Source organism: Tupaia chinensis, unplaced genomic scaffold (genome assembly GCF_000334495.1).
Source record: "Tupaia chinensis unplaced genomic scaffold, TupChi_1.0 Scaffold000498_1, whole genome shotgun sequence".
Classification (NCBI taxonomy): Eukaryota; Metazoa; Chordata; class Mammalia; order Scandentia; family Tupaiidae; genus Tupaia; species Tupaia belangeri.
Window position 1 is genome coordinate 3,346,731 of NW_006160010.1, and position 22,479 is coordinate 3,369,209.

At 37.6% G+C, this 22,479-nt stretch overlaps 1 long non-coding RNA gene across 1 annotated transcript in view; it reads right to left on the reverse strand.

The window, feature by feature from the left end:
- The window catches only part of LOC102475959 (uncharacterized), a 29,250-nt gene extending 10,587 nt beyond the window's left edge, over positions 1–18,663 (reverse strand). The window contains exons 1-2 of the long non-coding RNA XR_335699.1: positions 18,546–18,663; positions 17,842–17,908 (exon numbers count right to left, since the gene is read on the reverse strand). This is a non-coding gene — a long non-coding RNA (uncharacterized LOC102475959). The remainder of the gene's footprint in view (positions 1–17,841; positions 17,909–18,545) is intronic.
- Positions 18,664–22,479: the final 3,816 nt, after the last annotated feature.

Here is a 22,479-nt window from a genome sequence, read left to right on the forward strand (position 1 = left end):
CTTTCACTCTAAACTCTCCAGGAGCTTAATTTTAGTGAGAGGGAACAAATATTATCCAACTAACGTTGGCACAAAGAAGGAGATAAATATGACAGCAAAGGGATGCATGTGTGACCGTGAGCACACAGAGGGTTTCAAAAGGAAAGACATTTGGAGGTAGAGAAAAAGGTACATCAGAGGGACATAGGGCCCAGGATCTGACTCTATTTGCTGAGAAACCAGACTGCAGGGATGGGGGACAGAAGCACTGCAGAGCCAGGAGTCAGGGGCTGATGTGTTTGGTTGAAGCAGGTGAGGCAACCATGGGACAGAGCCCAGCACAGCACAGAGGTCAGCCCCCTGCTCAGCTGCCTCGGCCACAGAGTCCATCCACTACATGTAGCTAACCTTTGTAAAGCTGTTTCTGTGGGGATTATTTATTTAGTTTAGGTTTGGGACATTATCCTTGTGAGAATCCAGATGCTTTGGCACGTTTTATCTTCAGAATTTAACAGAAAAGTCTATCCTTGCCTAGGGTGGCATTTGTTGCTATAAATCATGACATGCTGGGTTTTAGCTGTGACTGTAAGCTGAAATATGTCTCCTTTTAACTTCTACCCAGTGGTCTCAGTTCTGCCCCGAGGAACTAACACAGATTCAGTTGAATCCTTCTTCTGCGTGGCAGCCCTTGAACTGTCATTATAGGACTCCCTTCACTTCAGTTCCCCAGCTCCTTCAGCTAGTCCTGTTGGTATGGAACCTGCTGCCTACGTAGTCCGGGTCTTTTTCCTTCTGTCCATAATCTAATTTGTCAGTCTCTCTCCAAAAATAGAAAACCCACGCAGGACGCAAGGTTCCAGGGGATTAAAACCAATAGTGACAAGACAAAAACTATTGCCTCCCTCATTCTCAGCATCCTACGTTTGTTAAAAGCCCCTCTAATTGCTAGCAGTCTCTTTAAGCAGCCCTTCATATGATTAGTGCTTTCTGAGTGTTGTGGTTTGGATAATGCTTTGTTCCTCAAATTGTAATGTTTTTGAATTCGGTATCAGGAAGTGGTGCAGTCTAGGGACCAGCAGTTGGCGTAATGGCTATGTTGCTGGCTTCCCATTTAGTCAACCGTGGTTCAAGTCCTGGACCTGGTGGCTTAAACTCCTGCCGTGCATATGTGTGTGTGTGCCCCTGATCCCAAGAGGAGAAGGTATTGCAGCATGGCCATTCCCCCAGAGGGGTGATTTTTTGCTTTCTATCTCTCTGTCTCTCTCTGTCTTTCTGGTGAGCGCATGTGCCCTATAGCAAAAACCTCTCCAAAAACAGTTTTTTAAAAAAGGAAGTGGTGAGGTCTAGTTGGCAGTGATTGGGTAGTGGAAATGACATCATGGAGGCAACCTTCTTGTGAACAAGATTAACGATGTCTCCCAAGACTCAGTGAGTTCTAAGTCTTATGAGAAGAGGTTCATTTTCTAGAAAGTTGGTTGCTATACAGAGAGTGAGAGCAAGCTGCCTGCCTGCCTCTGTACATGCCTACCACCCTCTGCCTCCTTGTCCAGGCCCTAGGCTTGCGCCTTTGGACTTTCCAATCACCAGAGTCATGAGTGTCACAATTAATGGTTGGTCTCTTAAATTCACCTAATATTGGGTATTTCTGTTAGCAAAGAAAAAATGAACTAAGACACTAAGTGTATAATACATCTACACTCGGAGACATTTATCCAATGGACCTTTTAAATCCATCTGTCCCTATACAGCCCTTGTATTAAACTTCAGAAATAAACTTCACATCAGTTATTGGAGCAGCAGCAAGGATGTCTATCACACTTCCTGGGGAAAAGGAGCATTTATCATTGACATTATACAAAGAGCCAACATTGATTGAGCTCTAGTTATATGCCAGACAATGTGTTAATCTTTTTAGTGAATTATATCCTTTTAAAAAATAAACCATTAATTTTATCATAAAAGTAATCTGAACAAATAGCAGGCAACAAAAAGTATCAAATAATGTAATGTGGAGAATTAAATATCACCTTATCAGCGCATAGCAATCACAGACTTCCCACTAAAACGTTTTGTACATACGTATTATATATCGTGTTGTAACTCTGTGTATAACATCTGGTTGTGAATGTTTTAATCTAACTAGTTTTGAGGTAATCATTTTGTAACATCACATATAGGGCCTTCTTAATCTAACAGCTGCCTGTATTTCATTGTGTGGATATACCACATTAACATCACATTTAATTCTAGGGACAGTCCTAGGAACTGTGTCTTATTATCTTCATTAAACATATGGAAAACTGAGGTTTAAAGAAATTATTACCTTGCCTGATGTCACTCATTTGAAAAGTAACTCAATAAGGTTTCTAATGCGCATCTGTCCCTGTAGCCTATGAATAACCTGTGATGGTTTATACTGTGTCTCCCCAAAATTCATGTGTTAAACTTGGTGAGGTATTGTAACAGGGCTGAGAGGTGGAACTTAATCCAATGACAGTATGAAGAGTTGGGGCCTTTGGGAGTGAATAGGATTGGACAGGTTATCAGTCAGCCCCCACGGTTGACTCCTGGTAGCTTCATTCAGAGTGGACATGGCACACACTAACTCTTGCTTTGTGCCGCTATGTGATATCCTGCACTGCCTCAGACTCTTTGGAGACCCCCATCAACAAAAAGAACCACACTAAGTGTGGCCCTGTTACCTTGAGCTAAACAAACCTACATTCTTAAACGCAGTATGATGTTTAGTTGTTAGTTACAATAAAATAGACTACAATGTATTTCCTCTAGAAAAATAATTTTCAGCTGTAGATTTAATACTTCACAGACTTTTGTAAGTGCATAACCGGTCTCCTCTGAACTTTATAATTGGTATAGTGAGATTAAAAAAGGGGTCCAACCATTTTACTATAACCTGAGATAGTAACCTAACTCGATCTGTCTTCCTCTACTTTAGCCTCTGGAGTCCATGGACACAGACAGAGATGGGCCAGATCCTAATCGCAAGATGACATGATTTAGTCCATATTCATGAGAATTGTTCAATTCTATACAATTTAAATTTTTGGTTGCACAGGTGCCTCGTGTTTTTGTTTATTTTTAACAGAAATAGTTACAGCAACCAGAAATATCTCAAGTTGTGTATTGCAAATCTGTGTTTTATTTACTAAGGTTTTAACATTTTTATTTACCCGATTTCAGAGAGCCATAGTTGGTCCTATCTCCTGGACTCATATGCCATCATTGTCTCTTAGATAAAACTGCTAATTGAATGCAGAAAATATTAAAATATGATCATGAGTCTGCTAAAAGAATAAACATGTCAAGTGTCAACAAAATATTGTAAGTCTGCTGTGCTTCAAACCGAGTCAAAATAGATGGCTTAAATTTGTTCTTTTCAGTGCCTGTTTGAGAAAGTGAAAGAGATACACCTGTTATGTTAACACATTCACAGTGCACCAAGGCTGTTCATCTTTACAATAAATAAATTAAGAATTTGGGTCCCTTGCAATTCTCAGTTCAATCTGACTGACTCTGGCACTTCTCTAATCAAATATATCCACATGATATTGTAAGCTGCATTATAGTACATTAATAGCTTGTAAAGTGAAATTGATGCAGCATGATGGACTGTGTTCCTGAAGCAGTGACAAATTTATCAATGATAGATGCACTAATGGAAATGTTGAATTGCAATAAATATAAATGCAGAATAGCAATTGCAGGGCATTAAAAATGTCATCTGTGAGTTTAGGTATTTATGAGGCTGAGCCAGCTTGAAACACGAGTGTTGCGTTCCTATGAGCCACTGCAACTCTGGGGTTCCAAGGAAAGCAGAGACTCTTTCATCCCATAGGCCAGCCCGCCGGCAAATTGTTGTCACAGCTGTGCCATTGTCAATTAGGCCGCCAATGAGTCAGCCCTTTGTTTTTCTGGCTTGCACATCTCACTGCACCTTTTCTCTGGGCCTGGATGCGTCATTGCTGCAACCTTTTCACCACCTTTACCCTTGGTGACTCTCCTCACATGTTCCGATTCATCTTCTAGGCATTGATCTAAAACTCAGAGAAGTGACATCAGGGAAGCATCTCAGCTAGTTCAAAAGGCACTGCTATTCCTTCTGGGCTATTTTGGCATGTCAAACCCAACAAGCCAAACAGAAATCCTCTGTGCTGTTACACATTTGCCTCTGATGTGTCTGGAGCACCTGCTCAGGCTTCCTGAGCCCCACAGACTTTGTTTAATGTCAGCGAAATCCAGCAGGACATCAGGGGCCAGGGTGCAGTGGAGGGCAGAGGCACCTCACGTGGGGTGTTTTGGTCACGTTCAAGCGAGAACAGCAGCAGCAGGACCATGTCATAGACATGCGATACAGGCAGAAAAGGAGAAGACCTAGAAACGACGTTTTTCCTGGCAAGTGGCGGGTTCTGCAATTTTCTGAAGCATCTTGGCATGGTGTATTAGGAGCCACCAGAGTTTTAGTATGTGCAAATCTCCGATTCAGGCTTGATAAGGAGATGTGTTATAGTGACCCAAATGTGATCTCTACTTTTCTTGGGCTTTCATCTGCTTCCAGGGCTTCCAGCATTCAGTGCCCATTTGTGGCTGACGTCGTAAAGTAAATTAATACTTTTTGGAATCAGATGTCACAATGATCTCTTGGTGGTAATAGAGGATTATCCAACTGAGGTCATTTTAGAAGGTTACTAGATTTGCCAATAGATAAATAAATGTTTGGCAATTATAATTCAGTTTAGCATAAAAATAACTTAGTTTGCTTGTCAGTTCTCCTGCTTATCATCACAAATCCGTGATAACTAAACTCTGAATTAAACTTTAATGGCATCCCTCTGTCATTGTTATTTAGCAGAAGTAAGCCAGATAAGTAACAAAACTAAAGAGAAAAACCATATGTAACACAATAAAATAAAAATGACATTTTTAGTAAAATGTGATATTCCCAGTTCAGTAGCCTAGACATATCAAAAAGAAGTGAAGAAATCTTATAAACCTGACTCTTTGATGTATTTTTGGTTGTTTAACCAATTGTGAAATATGTAGAAACCATATTAGCCTTGAAGACAAACTTCAACATATTGCTATTCTCACCAAGATTTATATAAATTATTTTGGTTATTTTTTTAATAGCTAAGAATAAAACTCAAACCACTTCATATGAATTAGTAAATAGACAATGTCAAAGAAAATTAAGAGAGTTGAAGGTGCATAAATTTTAAAAATAAATTTGCCAGAAGGTACATGCATTTATCAGAGAGAGACAGTCAGAAAGAAAGAAGAGGAAAAGAGAGAAAGCACCCCTCAGGGAGAATGGTCACTCTACAACCCTTCCTCCTTCATCCTTCTCTTTCAGGATTTTGGGCATGCATGCACATGTGCCCAGCATGTCTCTCAAACCTCCAGGTCTAAGATTCAAAGCATGTAGTTGTCCATGTGGTATCCAGCCACCTTAACAGTCAGGCCAAGGGCTGAGCAGAAGGAAAATACTTTTTTTTAAAATTCCCTTTAACATTATTATTATTAGTTCTCAAATTCAGTTAAACAACTTTTATAAAACACCATTTATAATCCAAGCAACTTGTAATTTTCTGTTGATGAAAATGTTGTCCACTGAGTTAATATTCACTGGGTATCTGCTAGGTGTCAATCAACGATTCCAAGGGAATACAAGACCCTGCACTCATGGGGTCCTATGAGAGGTAAGGTAGAAGAAGAACTACATTTGTTTAAAGTAAACCATAAAAATGATTAGCTATAACTTACCATTGGGCTGTTGAAAAAGTCATTTTTCCGACAAAATGACAAAATATATCTTTTGTGTTTTTCTATGCGAAATTGCGTCATGCTTTTTCAGACGACTCAATATGGTGCAATGCAAGGAAAGTAAAGAGGGCATTGTCAGGTGAGTAGTCAGCTGCCTTTTTGAGGATGAACAGGAAAAGCGTCTCTGAGAAGGTTGATATTTAAGTTGAAAATTGCAACTCCTAACAAGAAGTCAGACAAATGAAATCAGAGGGAGAGTGTGTCAAGTAGCAGAGGAGTTGGCGCAAAAGTCTCGCAGTAACAACAAGTTTGGCAAGTGATAGGAACAAAAAGAAGGCCACTTCGACAGAAGCATAGAAGGGTGGAGAGAGATTAAGACGTAGTTAAAGGGATAAACAGGGGTTAGATTATCTAAAGCTTCTGATTCAGAGAAGAATTTGGATCTGATAATGGAAAGCCACTGGAGGATTTACGCAGGGTTATGACATGATGTGAATTACTCCTAAAGAAGTCATTCCATTTGGGATCTCTGTGTAGAACATTGAAGACAGACAAGAGAAAATCACTGAAGAGACTATTGCCAGGGTAGCCTGGACTATAACCATATAGTAGAGACAGAAAGAAATAGGAACATTCAGGATAGTTTTAGAAATATTTTGAAAGCAAGACTGCTAGCACTTACTGGTAAAACTGATGTGGAGAATGAGGAAAAGAAATGAATAAGAATGATTCTTAGAGTTGAGTCTTTTCATTTCTGTTGTTCACTGGAGCCCCTGGATAGAAATAAATGTAATTTACCTAAAGAGAGAGCATTCATGTAGAGGAAAGTTTGAGGATTAATAAGGTTTGCCATTTAGCTACATTAAGTATGAGACGTGTGTAGTAAAGGAGTAACTCAGGTTGGGGTATTCAATCTTATATTCCAAAGAACTGGTCCTTAACTAGCTTCTGGGAGATAAACTGTAAGCTTTTAAAATACACTGCCTGATAAGTGTCTTTTGAAACCCAAGGCCTTGGACAATGCTAGATTATGCTAACAGCAGGAGTTATAGTGAACAACTGTTTTTTGTTCACTGGAACCTAAAACTCTGGAGACCAAGGATTGAGTGAACTTCCTTGGTTGGCAATACCTTGTGAAATGTTATGTGCTTCATTGCTGAGAGAATTCAGTGCTGGCCACACAACTCCATTGGGAGAGGACAACAGGAAGATCATATCTGATTTCTCCAGGATTTTTCCTTATGTGCTTCTTTCCTTTGCTGATTTTAATGTGAATTATTTCATTGTAATAAACTGTTACCATGAGTGTAAGAGCTTCTCTGAGTTCTGTGAGTAATTGTAGCAAATCATTGAATCTGGAAGTAGACTTGGGAACCCATAACTTTATTGGGCACCAAAGAGGCGATATCCTTTAGGGTGTTGGTCAAGTGAATTGAAAATTCTAAGAGGAATCAAAACAAGAGATAAAATTTGTTAGTGATTGGCACTTAGATAATTGTTTAAAATGTGGGAGAGTCACCTAGATAGTGTCTCTAGAAATATTACCCAGGGAGGTTGTTTTTGAGAAAGTATTTTTTACGAAAACAAAAAGAGCAGGACTGAATTATCCCTGCTTTTAGGCACTCATATTATTGGCAAGAGCTCAGAAGGACACAGAAGGAGATGGACACAAGACACTACCTATGAATGGAGTAGAACACCACAGGGAAGAGCAGTTAGATGCAGTAGAGAAGGGAGTTCCAGAGTAGGGGGTTGTCACTGGTTCAGGACCTTAAAGAATAAGTCATATTTTCCTATTCATTTGAATAAGGGTCCAGATACAAAAAGGAAAAAAAAATTGAAAAGACTTTTAATTTTATAAACTACAATACATTTAGTGATTTAGTAATTTGGAGAGGGTCTTAAAATACTCTCATAGGCAGTATAATGGCTCCCCAAAGATGTTCACATCCTGATCTTCGAAATCTGAATATGTTACTTTGCATGGTGAAAGAGACTTCACAGGTGTGATTAGGTTACAGACCTTGAGATGAGGTGATTTTTTTTTTGAGAGATTTTTTGCTATAGGGTGTGTGCGCTTGCCAGAGACAACAAGACAAAGAGACAGAACAGGAGAAATTGCCCCCTGAGGAGATGGCCATGCCATAGTCCCTTCTCTTCCATTCTCCCCTTGGGATTCTGGGCATGCACATAAACATGCCTGGTGTGAGTTTTAAGCCACCGGATCTGGGACTCAAACCACGGTCCACTACATGGAAGTCCAGTGACATAACAATTATACCATCTGTTGGTCCTTTACATGAGTCTTTAAGATTGGAGACCTTTTCAGGGGACCACCGGGTGGTGTAATGGTTACATTGTTGGAATCCCATGTAGTTGACTGGAGTTCAAGTCCTGGACCCTGTGGCTTAAACCTTACACGGGCCGTGTGCCCAAAATCCTGAGAGGAGAATGGAGGAAAGGAGACTGCAATGTACCCACACCTCTTCCCCCCAGGGGGGTTTTCTCACTGTCTCTCTGTTTCTGACACTCAGGCAAGCGCATGTATCCTATAGCAAAAATCTCTCAAAAAAAAAAAAGTGGAGACTCTTTCCTGGCTATGGTCAGAGGGTGATGTGATGACAGAGTCATTAATTTGCTGAAAGCAACCTTTAGAAGCTGGAAATAAAAGGAGACAAATTTTTTTCTAGAACTTCCAGAAAGAGAACAACATGGTTGGAGTTCTGAAAATTAACCCAGTTAGAACTATGTGAGATTTCTGTGCTACAGAATCTCAACATTTTATGTGTTTTTAAATCATAATTTGTTGAAATAGCAATGGGAAACCAACACATTTTTTAAAAGTAGCCATTATTTTCCCTCCACATACTTGAAATTATAAGAAAAATCTCACTTTAGTTGTGACTTTCTAAAATTCAGCTCATGAATGTGGCAACTATAACCACTCTATAACCCTTAAGCCTTTGCTATAAGATAGGCTCTGTATATTGAATAGAAAAAAAAAGAATAGAATCAGATGTTCTGTAAAGATAAACCATTGTTTTCCGTGCTTTATTTACCAAAATTTTAAAAGATCAAGAATTCTGCATTAGTTTAACAAATGTGATTTTATGTAATTTCTTCTAGCTGCTGCTATTCAAATATACAAATTCCAGACCACTGTAAATGTCAGGAGACCGATGAAAAAATATTCTGTAACTCTACTGTCAAAGCAATTAAACCAGTCCACATTCTCTCTATTTCACTTATTTAATGTCTATAGAAGAATATACTTAAATAGAAGGTCTACTGCTGCTTAAGAAAGCTGGAAAACAAGTAACCTAAGACATCTCAGTTGCAAACAACTTATAAGATCTCTGTTAGTCTATGCTAGATAAACAAGGTGGTCAATATTTCTGCGATGCTATTTACCTATTCATAAAACTTAGCATATTAAAACTCTCCTTCATAGTATTTAAATGTAAGCGCCACACAAGATGAAAAAATGTCTGTTACCCTCAATGCCCAATGTAATGTTAAATGATGGAACTGCTTCCTGAGTAGGTTTCATGGAATGCTGGTGCCATGAGAAAATTCAGACTCAAATAAAGTTTCTATGGTCAGATAACTGTAGAAAAATCTATATCTTGGGACCAGCAAATGGTGTAATGATTCTATAGCTGGACTCCCACATGGCTGACTGTGGTTTGAGTTTCAGATCTGGTGACTTTAAACTCATGCCAGGCTGTATGTGTGTGTGTGTCTGTGTGTGTGTGTGTGTGTGTGGATGCCCAAACTTACAAGATGAGCACGGAGAAGGGATTGCAGCATGGCTATCTGCCCAGGGGGGGATGATTCTCACTTTCTGTCTTTCTGTCTCTCTGCAGAGCACAAACACCACAGAGCAACAATTTCTCCTAAAAAAAGAAACAAAAACATCTTAAATATTTCCCTTTGAGAGTGTCAACAATATATTTAACTTTGAAATCAAGATGTCTATTTATTAATTTGTCTAGAAAGTTATGATGCATTTTTGCAGAGGAAAAATGCATCGTGCTTTCCTAATAACCTAATACTTTTGTTCAAATCAATTATTCCCAATGTTGTGTGCATAGTGGGACGAGAGTCCATGGAGCTTATTGTCCCACAAAATACATATTCAGAAATGTTTTACTGAGCTATATTTGAGGAAAGAAAATATTTTCAAACACTGTTATTATTAGAACCAAGATAGTTTTATTCTAATCATGTTACATTTCTTGGAAAGACTTAATACTTCCTAAGTGTTAAAGAAGTTACTGCCATGACTCTCTCCATACATCTCTCTCCATAACTTGTGTAAGTGTGTGTGTTGCGTTTCCTTTAGAGGCTGTCAGTGGCTTATCCATTGTCTTCCTGTGATTGATTCTGCTTATTCTCTCAAATTGCCTTGGGTCTTTAGCCACTCTGGAAGCTGACTCTATTCTAAAGGCCAGTTTTCAGCCTTAAGGACACCTAGAAGGATAAACAGCCTTAAGGACACCTAGACATGTTAACTTGGAAGCACGGAAAACTGATTCAGAGTAGACATGTCAGGACGCTGGGAGCATCTTGGTTCTCTATAAACGAGGAAGTCCTTAACTCTGTCCTGTGGTTGGCTTCTAAACCTTTAGCTAGCTGAGACATGAAGTACCCTTCTTTCAGTCACATGCTACAGTAAGTTGTCAGAATTTTCATCAAGGGCATGACGGGGTGATACGGCCTTTGTGTTCTTTGAATACAAGACAATTCTGTTCTTTGGAATGAATTTGTAACTTGATGAATTCCTTGTCTGAAATGATAAGTAAATCTCTGTTAGCGAAGTGATAATATTGCTGCCTTTATATATCCTTAGATTTTAATGAAGTCATTAAATTCATTTTTAAAAGAAGATAAAGTTAGATATCAACCCTGACCTTGAGGATCTCATTGACAACCTCTTTTTCTATAACAGAAAACATAACTCTGAATAATTTTGCTTAATTTTTCCTTGAAAAAAAAAAACCAATAAGTTAATCTCTATTTGATTTAGTTCACCCATCTATAAAACGATTTGTTTAGAGTGCTGCTAAGGTCCTTTACATGGCTAACATTTATGACTCATAGAACATAAACTATTATATAAATGCAAACTTCCATTGTGCTCTTTGTTAATAATGATGATAAAGTAATTCCATGCATACATGCACCACCAAACTATATTATATATAATTTTGTGTAACTCAAACAATAGTAAGGTGTTTATCTCAGTAGTTTCGTAAAGCAGAGATGCAAGAAATCTACTTTTGAGACAAAAAAATAGATATTTAATTATATATATACAATTTGTCATTGGATTTCTTTTTTAGAATTATTTTACTTAACCTTATTTTTTTTATTTCTATTTTTAATTTGAGAGGTGGGACAGAGTGAGAGAGAGAGGGAGAGAGAGAGAAAGTGAGAAAGCAAGCTGCCAGGTCAGGGACTTAAACAATGGTCAGTCATATGGGAGTCCGGTGCCCTTAGTCACCACACCACCTACCTGTCTCTGTCATTTGATTTAATTTCCACTTTGCCAATATCTTAAACTGAACTTCTCAATTTCATGAATCAGTTTCAAAATTAGTATTTTATTTTATTCTAAATACTTTTCCCTAGACATTGCAGACTTGCATTCCATGAAACTAAAGGAAAACCTATTATCCTCCCTTCCTCTGGGTATTCCTATAGACATAGAAACAAACTAAAAACACAACTGGGACCAACAGATGTTGTAATGGCTATGTAGCTGGACTCCCATGTAGTCAACCATAGTTTCAAGTCCTGGACCCGGTGGCTTAAACTCATGCCAGGCATGTGTGCGTGTGTGCCCAAGATCCCGAGAGGAGAATGGAGGAGAAGGGATTGCGGCGTGCTTGCTTTCTGTCTCTCTCTGTCTTTCTAGTGAGTGCACACGCCCTCTAGCAAAAAAAAAACTCTCCAAAAAAAAAAAAAAAATCCACAACTAAAAATCCAGAGTGAGACTTAAATATCCTTCCTGTGAGTAGCCTCCCCTGAAAATGGCCCAGAGAAACTCTGTCATCAGAAGAATGATTTCTGTTACTGTTTGATGACGTTAATCTTCCTTCCTAAGAATGCAGTAGCAGCTACGCAGATACTCCAAGGGGACTACACTAAGCACAAAGCACAGTCCCCCTCTGTTTGTATGTTCAAGTACTGGCTAAGATTAAGTATTTTCTCTGTGCCAGATCCTGGAGCCACAAAAAAAATTAGAAAGTTTATCATGTAGATTAATTTAGCCAATTAACATTTTGAATTCAAAGTGGTGATACACCATAGACCTTCAATAAATACGATTCAAAGAAAAGAAGAAAAGTAAAACAGCCTTTGGCACCTATCTAAGAAGATCATAAACAATAAAGTATATGAGGGGTCTTCAGAAAGTTCATGGGGAATGCATATTATGAAAAAAAATCTATGCATGGATTTAAATTTTTTCACCAAAAGAAACATGTGCGGTAATTCCATTTTTCCACAGACTTTTTTGAAGTCCTCTCATAGAAGAAAATAAACAACTACCTAGAATGTAATTTACCCTACCTCACTATTACTCTGGTATAACTTACTGACACGGCAGTTTAGTTTGGGGTTGTGTTTTTTTTAATTCGAATCCAGCTTGTGCCATGGTTGTTTTTTGTGTTAAGTAAAAGCCAACTAAGAAAACCCAGGTGATAGCACAGTGGCCTGAAAAGGTTAGTGCTAGATCAAGCCCTGTGCAGGTTACCTTCGTAACTCCTGCTAAGTCTTTGCCCATTGCTCTGTGTTGAGGTTACAACACCTCAAAGTGAGACTCCAAGAATAGACATAGCCTCACAGGCAATAAAAGAAAGTAAGGGCAGAGGGGACCAACAGATAGTGTAGTGGTTAAGGTCCTGGACTCCTACATGGTTGACTGTGGTTCGAGTCCCAGTTCTGGAACCTTACTTTCTCACTCCCCCCGCGGTCTGTGTGTGTGTGTGTGTGTGTGTGTGTGTGTGTGTGTGTCTGGTGAGCACATATGTCCTGTAGCAAATTTAAAATAATAATTAATAAAATTAAGTAAATAATCTTTAAAAAAGAAAGTAAAGGCAGATGAACTGAAGAGGACAGAGCAGGCAATGCAGAGCAAGGACATGCCTGTACCAAATTGTTTCCCCTCTTCTGCTGCTGCAGTTACAGCAACGGGAGCAAAGACCCCCTAACAAAGGTGCTGGAGAAGAGGACAAGAAAGGACCTGGTAAGATAGGGTCTTTCTGTGCTTTGGAAGCATTTTTTTTCAAATCACAAGAAATTAAAGTTTGAAGTTTCTAGAAGCAACTCACTATTAGTGTGGAAAGGGTAGTGTTCAAATTGGTCAGACCTATAATGTAGTGGTTAAAGGATCCAGATCCCACGTGGCCAACCATGCTTCAAGTCCTGGACTCAACAGCTTGAAAAACATGATGGGTAAGTGTTTCCATGCCCAAAGTCCCAACAGAATGGAGAGAAAGAGAGAAGGAACTGCTGCATGGCCATGTGCCACTGGGAGGCACTTTCTCTATCTGTCTCTTTCTCTGTCTCTCTCTCTCTCTCTGTCTCTCCCTGATGAGTGCACATGCTCTATGGCAATTAAAAAAGATGAAAGATTCTAGAATCAGTTCACTATGGATGCGGAAAGGGGAGAAATCACACTGTGGTTGTCTATATTTGCTTATTCAAAAATATGCAAGCCACATTAAAATTACAAATCATACTTTATTTTAGGTTTTGCTATAGGGTGCGTGTGCTTACTGGAGAGAGACAGAGAAAGGGAAAGTGAGAAATCATCCCCCTGAGAGGTTGGCCATGCAACAATCCCTTCTTCTCCATTCTCCTCTTGGTATTTTTGGCATGCATGCACACATACCTGGAGTGATTTTTCAAGCTAATGGGTGTGGGACTCAGACTGCAGTTGGCCATGTGGAAGTCCAGTGCCTTAACCACCACATCACCTGCTGACCCCCCAAATCATATTTTAAATGTTAGTGTAATAAATGCCTCAAATTTATTCATAGTATCACTAATAGTCTAATATACAATTGAAAGATCTTAGTCTATATCCTTATCTTTACACTCAGGCTGATATAGTTGTTCTAGAAACCATAACAATTATGATTTCTATGCACAAGATTCAATGTAACACTTCCACAAATAAGAATGAACAGACCTAGAAGTGTTTTAGCATCACTTTGATGATACATTAGGCCAACTAGTTTAATAAAAAAAATTTTTTTGGGAGTAGTTTTTGCTATCAGGTGTTTGTGCTCACCAGAAAGATAGAGAGAGATAGAGAGACAGAAAGCGAGAAATCACTCCCCAGAAGGGGTGGCCACACCACAGTCCCTTCTCCTCCATTGTCCTCTCAGAATCTTGGGCATGCACACACACACACCCGGTATGAGTTTAAGCCAACAGGTCCTGGACTCGAACTGTGGTCAACTACGTGGGAGTCCAGTGACATAGCCATTAAACTAACTGCTGGTCCCCCAAAATTTCAATAATGATAATTTATTATTAGACCAGCAGATGGCATGGAGGTTAAAGTGCTGAATCCTATATGGTCCATTGCACGATTAGAGAACTAGACCCCAGAGCTTCAAAATCATACTGGTCGTGTGTGGGTGTGTGCCCAAACTTCAGAGAAGAGAAAGGAAAAAGAATTGCAGTGTGACCAACCCCCCTGGGGAGGGATATTTCTCACTTTCCCTCTTTCTCCAGTGAGCACACACATCCTATAGCAAACTGAAAAACAATAATAATAATAATTTATACTTTCTTGCTAATGTGCTCTTTTTAAAAACTACATTTTAAATTAAAACACTGTATAGATTCTCTTATTTCAGCTCAACAGCAAAAAGAATAAAAATTTGAAAATATTTTGTAGTACGGGACAGGCAGTTGGTGCGGTGGTTACGACACTGGACTCCCATATGGTTTTGGTTCATATCTTGTACCTGGCAGCTTGTTTTCCCACTTTCCTTCTCTCTCTCTGATGAGCACTCATGCCCTGTAGCAAATTAAAATAATAATAATAATAATAATAATAATAAATACAATTAAATAAATAATTATTTTTAAAATTAACATGCAAAAGCCACGTCCATAGAAATAGTCATGGCCATTATTGCCTTTTTCCCTATGGGTCCACATGTTTATGTCAGCATCTCTGCATGACATCAATACTTAGAAGGTAAACCACTTGTAAAAGGGGAGGCATCATTGCTCTCTACCTACTCATTATTCATTCATCTATTAACATTTATTATGCACCTTCTACATAGCAGAAATTATGCGAAATTCTGGGCTAATGAAAAAAAGATATATTCCCTGTTTTCAAATAGTTCACAGTTTTTTTCAAGGAAATGACAAGCTGACAGACTAATATTTGAGCCAAGATATACCTATGCACAGCCTAGGGTATGGCAAGGGGAGGGCGAAGCTAGGATCAGAAAAGCCTTGGCAGCTTGAGCAAGGCATTGAAGGTTAAATTCAAACTAGACAGGTGGAAAACTAGAGAAGGGGTTTCAGGCAAAGGGATAATCTGTGCCAAGAGTTAGAGGTGTGAGAAACTGCAGGCAGAGAAAGAGAAGAGCCTTGTATTTCAGACAAAAGAGACTGGGTCTGTAGCCAAGGGTGATGGGGAGCCCCTGAGGGAGAGTGACACTCTCAGATTTACACTTTAGAAAGCTGTCTCTTGTGGTTCATGTGGGATACGATAAAGAAACACAAAACGTGACACAGTAAGGATTGATGTTAAAAGCCAGTTATGACCATGCCCTGGAAAGCTCTGAGTTTCTTCAGAGTCTCATCATTTCCACCACCATCAGCATCACTGCCACAGTATTAGAAGCACCACTAATAGATTGTCATTTGAGGTACCCTTAATACCCATTTTACAGCTGGAAAGTGGGTAGGAGACAGAGTCATCAGCAGAGTTAAGACTGAAACCTAAGAGTTTGGTACGAGCACTTCATACTCAGCTGTGTCTCCACACCATTGCCCATGATTTATTAAATCCAAGCTGTGGTCAAGAGGCAGCTTTGGTGAGGAATCTACCACAAGGAGAACATAAAGCATTCAGGACTAGGTAGAGAGAGACTGTGACCACTTCTTTTAGTTATCTTGCAACCTCAAAAATAATGTATTCTCCAACCATATATACATAATTGAAACAAGAGGGGATAAGTATTCAAAAATACATGGAATGGGAACCAGCAGTTAGCGTAATGGCTATGTCGCTGGACTCCCACGTAGTCGACCGCGGTTTGTGTCCCGGACCCGGTGGCTTAAAACTCACGCCGGGTGCGTGTGCATGCGTGCCCAAGATCCCGAGAGGAGAATGGAGGAGAAGGGATTGCGGCATGGCCATCCCCCCTGGGGGGTGATTTCTCGCTTTCTGTCTCTATGTCTCTCTCTGTCTGGCAAGCGCACGCGCCCTACAGTGAAAATCTCTCCAAAAAAAAAAAAAATACATGGAATAAGAAAATGTTTTCTGAACAGTTAGTGTTCTCTGATGGAAGAGTAAAAACATCATGCTTTAACTAGAAACCTAATTTAGATTTCATCCAAAAGAGAAAAAAAGTCAAAAGTAATCAGTTTCTCTTTTTGTTCATGTGCTTTTGAACTATTATTTTGTTTTAATGGTAGCAGGACTTTTATTTCTGATAGTTGTGTGGATTTATGATTGCAACTTGTTCTCTTTGACTAACTCATTCCCTATGAAAAGAATATTATATTCTTTTTATTGTAGATATGTTTTATTTTCAAAATATTGATTATTAAACTTAGTATTTTATTATTTGAAAATATATAAAAATAGTTTTACATATTAAACATTTTACGTTATATGACAGTTTCCAGATCTGCTCATCTAAGCAAGAACTTCATTATTTCTGGCAAGAATTCAGAGAGAGTCCCCGTAACTCGAAATTTGCATATTACTTTTGTTCAGAAAAAAAGAATTTAAAATCCTGCCAAAAATAATAGAAATGCTTATGATTCCAAATTGACCGTAAGTACACCAATGTATATAATGAAGAAGAATCTACTTTGCAGTTTCAAATAGACTTAATATTTTGAGATTTAACCATGTGTACAGAGGTAAGACTTACTACTCCAGAGAGTTTAAAGTTTACTTTTTGTTATAATGCCCTTTCTATGTAATAATTACTCTTTTCATGTTAAAAAAAAAACTGAGTTTAATGAGAATCCAAGAACAGAGTAAATAATGTTCATTTTAGTCTTGAAATAAACCAGTTTTCTTTTTTAGAAAACTAAAGAATAAAAAAAAAAATTCATGAACCAAAAGTCCTAAATAATCAGGTTAACACAGATACTTCCTATCTCTACCACACAATTCCCATCCACCTTAAATTTATGTTGGTAAAATACCAATTTAAATTTTGTTTTCCAAATTATTTTGAAGCTAAGGGGATGCTTTATGTGCAGGAATAGACTGCAAGCCCTTAGAGAGTAGTGATCATCTCTTTCACTCATCATATGCTTAGCCTAATGTGCCCTCCACTAGGACACTCTACACGAAACATCAGTCGAATGAACAAGTGGATGAGGAAGGAATACAATAGTGACATGAAGTAGAATTTAAATACTATCCCAATAACTTAGGCAAAACTGTTCATTTGTAGGAGAAGAAGGAATAATCAAAAACCTGGGTTATTAAAAGTAATTGTCCACTCGAATTGAATTCACAGAATGACTTGACTTCAATTCCCAGGAAAATTTCTCTCCAATTACAGACACAATAATCTGCCATGGGCACAGAGCCACCATGAACACCGGATCACTCTGATCGTAGAGACTTATCACTGTGTTATTTGACTTTGTATTCCTTCCCAGCAGATAAGATTATTCTTTGCTCCTGTGTAAAAGTTATATTTCATCTCTGCTTTTTTTTTTCATTTCCAATGTCTCTATTTTGATTAAGACAAAATAAAATTGAATTAAAGAATATTTTCATCCTAGTTATAACTAATTTTTTTATCAACATTAAAGGTTTAAAAACATTTGTTAAATTGGCAGGACACATACCTTCTCGTGTGTTTACTTTCTTGCATTTAAGGAGACCACTTTCTTTCTCTCTGACTTAAAAAACATCCTGAAAAAAATGCATAATGTTTATCTAGTAGTCAAGATAATAATTCTGTGATCATTTTATTCTACTTTGGAACTGAAATTTTTTTCTTATTGAAAAAATAAGTAAAATAAATCACCAACCAAAGGAAATGGGAATAGTTATAGATAAAAAAAATAGTACTCTGTAGGAATATAGGCTATAAAATGAGCTAGGCTCTCTTTAGAATCTTAAAATTACAGTATCTTTCCCTGACAAGAGTCTAAGAACTTTACAATATATGTGTCCTTACTATTAACTCTTGTAATTTTCATGGTTTTATGGTTTTTAATTATTTCACAGCATGGCATGAACAATTCTCTAGAGGCAAGTACTCATGAGTTTATCTTGATTACTTTTTAAGTAGCATTTATTTTGAAGAAATAAGTGAAAATAGCACTTCAGTACATTTCATCTAACTAATGTCTCTAAACTCCAAAGATTCATGTTTTTTTCTTTTTTTAAAAAAAAAGACATTACACTAATGCTCAAGTATTCTTGATCATTGCAATTTCACTCATCAACTTCAACATTCATGTTGTAATTAGTGCCCTCGGTATGAAAAGTTTAATAAAGTACTATCTTTGAATGATGAAAATTTTTGAGTTCAAGTTGAACTTACCTTAAAAGGGGCTTGTTTTCACAAATTCTTTTTAATAAAACCTCAGTTCTCTGGTCAAATACAATCCCCAAGACGTCCCTCTCTTCTCTTCCTCTTCCTTGAGTACTAGTGGGTTGATGGTTTCCTCTCAGTCTGTGATAAGCACCGCGAAGACTCAGAGTTTGTCCTCACTCCTGATGCCACACACCTTTTCTTGGCACTTTATCTGATCCCAAGGGAAAATTCCTGCAGAAATTTCTTTCTCCATAATCTCTTGACAGATGGCTTTGCTGGCAAGAGCCTTAACTCTTAGGAGGGCCTTAATAGGCTTTTATTTTCCCGCATTGCCTTCTCACAGGTTTTATTTTTTAATTGCACATTGGTGGATGCCTCATGTTATAATGGGCAAGAGTATCATTGCTCCCTTGTAGTATTATCAGCTAATCTGCTTCTCTGTTTGTTTGTTTGTTTTTATTTCTATAAATTTGCAAAGCTAGTTTCCTTTTAATGTTTTATTATTTGCCTGCTACTATTCTCAGAGGCAATTGGAAGAAAAGTTTAATTATTTAGTTTAAGGCACAAACTAAATAAATATTGAACTGTTCAAATATAAATAATAACTCTTAATAAAGACCTTAGGAAGAGCATTAGCCAAAGAAGCTGTGTAGAGCAAATGTGAATGAGAAGGACCAAGTTTACTTTAAAATAATAAAGAAAATTAATTTCATGAGGAAAACAATGAGAGTTCATCTTATCTGAATGTTTTACTTCCTTAGTGTTAATCTATCTAATATTTACTTTTTTCTAATTACATGATGCATGGCAAGTGCAGAAAAGAATTTTTTAAAACTCTCCTTATTCCACTCCCAGTAAAATGTCAGCCTATAATCTTCTAGAATGTGTCTATAGATACACATACACATATGTTGATACATATGTACAATTTTACACATTTCTACTTTTGTATCATAGATTTTATATATATATACACACACACTTACCTTTATTTATAAAAATAGTATAGTACATATAATTTGATAGCCAAATTTTCCCTCAATACTAAATATATAATCAACTTTTCTCCATAACAATAAATAATCTCCACAATATGATTTTTAATAGATACATATTTCCCATTGTTTAGCAATAATATAATTGACCTGGCCAATCCCCTCTTACCAGGTCAATTTTTCCAACTTTCTTATGCTATGAAGCATCTATAATTGACAACCATTCACTAGTTTTGTTCACATCTACTTTCTCATCATGTCAAAATATATTTCCCTTCCAAAAAGTGCCAATTTACAAGTCTACAACAGTAATAAATTAATGTATTTCCCTGTATTCTCAACAGAATGGGGCATAATAATTTTAATATTAATATTAACATTAAATATTTAATCTATATAATTTATTATAATTTAATATTAATATCACTCTAATTTTTTAGGTGAAGAATAGATTATGCAGTATTTTAAACATTATAAAGTCAATCTTATTTTCACATATATTAGATGAAATTTTATGTACCCAAGTTGAATAGTAATTATTTTTTCTTCCAAAATCTGTTTCTTCCATGGTGGGGGCAGTTCCTAAAACAAGACCCTGACAGCATGATATACCCCAACTTCAGTCAGTCAGGATCAAGATCATGGGTACACACTCCTGCCCAACATGAACAGATCAACCTTGGGACACAACCCTGGGATCTTCCCGCGTGGCCTCAGCATCGTGGCGCATAGTGCCATCACTGTGCCACTGCATCTTGCTGATAGGCAATTGTCCTTAATATTTTCTCTCTTGAGCCACTGTCAGGACTTCTCAGAGTCAGCAAAGTATAGCAAGCAGCATGGGAGACACCTAGAGAAACCAGTGGCTTGTCAGTGGAAGTGGAAGCACCTGGACACCAGTTGGCAGCTCTGGGCTTTTCCTTTTTAAGGCACATGGTACTTGGTGGGCTGATCAGACACTTTATGCATTGGTATCAAGATGGGAACGCAGAAAGATTTGTCGGCTGGTAAACTCTTTTCAAGAAGTGTACTTTTAAAATCAGTGGCTGATTAGGACCAACAGTTGACGTAATGGCTGGCTACGTTGCTGGACTCTCATGTAGTCGACCGTAGTTTCGAGTCCTGGACCCGGTAGCTTAAACTCACACGTGGTGTGTGTGCCTGTGTGTCCAAGATCCCAAGAGGAGAATGGAGAAGAAGGGATTGCTGTGTGGCCACCACCCTTGGGGGGTGATTTCTTGCTTTTTGTCTCTCTGTCTCTATCTTTCTGGCAAGCACAGGCATCCTATAGCAAAAAATAAATTAAACTCTCAAAAAAAAAATAGTGGCTGATTATGACTTGCATGTAACTAGGAAGAGAAATGAGACTACTATCCATTGTAGCTGTCCTCCTCCGTAAAGTGATACGAGTGATACTCTGGGTGACAATGCCCTTCCGGAGGACAGGAGTTGGAAAGGATGTATTTCACTCTGTTGCTGCCACATGCAAGTTCATTTGTAATCATACTAGGGAGCTAATCAACCTGAGAGAACTCAATCTTCCCTTTGTGTGCAGTAATTCCTCGTGGTGAGCACAGAATTCACTGAGTAACATTGGGCAAGAAACCTCCTGTACGTCAGTTTGCCATTTGTGAGATGGGAATGATAATTGTAGTACTTGCTTGACACTTATTATTGTAAACATTGCGTGTAAATTACTTAAAGATTGCCGGGAATGAATAAGACCTATATAATTTTTGTTATGATATCAAATATGTTTTTCTCTAGTTTCAAAAACCTGACCATGTTATAACAATTTATATATTTGATGTAACACCCCAAAAGATGACATTCTTGGGATTCAGGTTCATTTTACTTCATTGTTTTAGATCACAAAAAGTAGCATATTGTCTGAAAAACATTAGTTCCAAAGTGAGCATTTCTTTAATGTTATATGGATGAGCATATGATTTATAATGGAAGAACAAATGAATACATTTTTAGGCAAATCAAGTGGAATCTTTTTCTGTCATAGTTCCTCTTTATAGGTTCTAGCTCTAGTTTCTAACTTCATTCTCTAGTTTATTAAACAGTCTTTGATGAATATATTCCCTCGAATTAAATTGTAACCAACAAAGCTTATACCTAAAGTCAATAAAATATGTACTGAAGCCCAACAAGGCGCTCAGTGTTTTCCTTGTTGAAGACACGTTGTCACAGAGGACCCATAGCATGATAACAAAACTGTAACGAGAACAGGCAACATATTGGTCTTCAGCCTCTAGGGAATAAATTTAGTTTTGTGTAGAAGATTATGATTTATCTTCTGAAGAAGAGCGTTATCAACATGTAATAATATGAACTAAAACAACTACTTTTAAAATAGATATATGTATGAAGGTAGAACCCTCTGACCCAAACGATTTAGCTGTTATGCTTCAGAGAACTGTGAAAATGCCAAAAGCTAAGAGAATTCTAGCGTGTAATCCAAATTAATTGCAGAGAGCTTTATAAAGTTTAAGATTTTTTAAATCCTTGAAGTTTCAAGGTTTTTCTTGTTGTCTCCTTTTTTTGTCTAAGTGAGTACAGTTTATACCCCATATTGTTCTAACTTACTGCATAGGTGTTATTAATGTGAAAAACCGCCTATTCTGCTGTAGTTCTGAAAAAAGGACAAATACTCTCTCAGCAATGAATATTCACAAAGTTTGTCCCATCCTCAAATGGAAATAAATTTTGAAAATTCTGTCTTCCTATAAGGCAGTGAAAATTCAATGTAATGAGATCTTCACTGCAGAAAGTTTATAGTGATGCTCCTGAATGTAACTGAATGTTAAATATATAGGGAAAAACAACTTACTTTCCATATGGTCATTGTTTGTCTTGTACACCAATCAAGGCTAAGGCAAAGATTTTAGCTAGATAGTCTTTAAACACAGTTTTAAAAACTTGTGGGAAGAAATGAA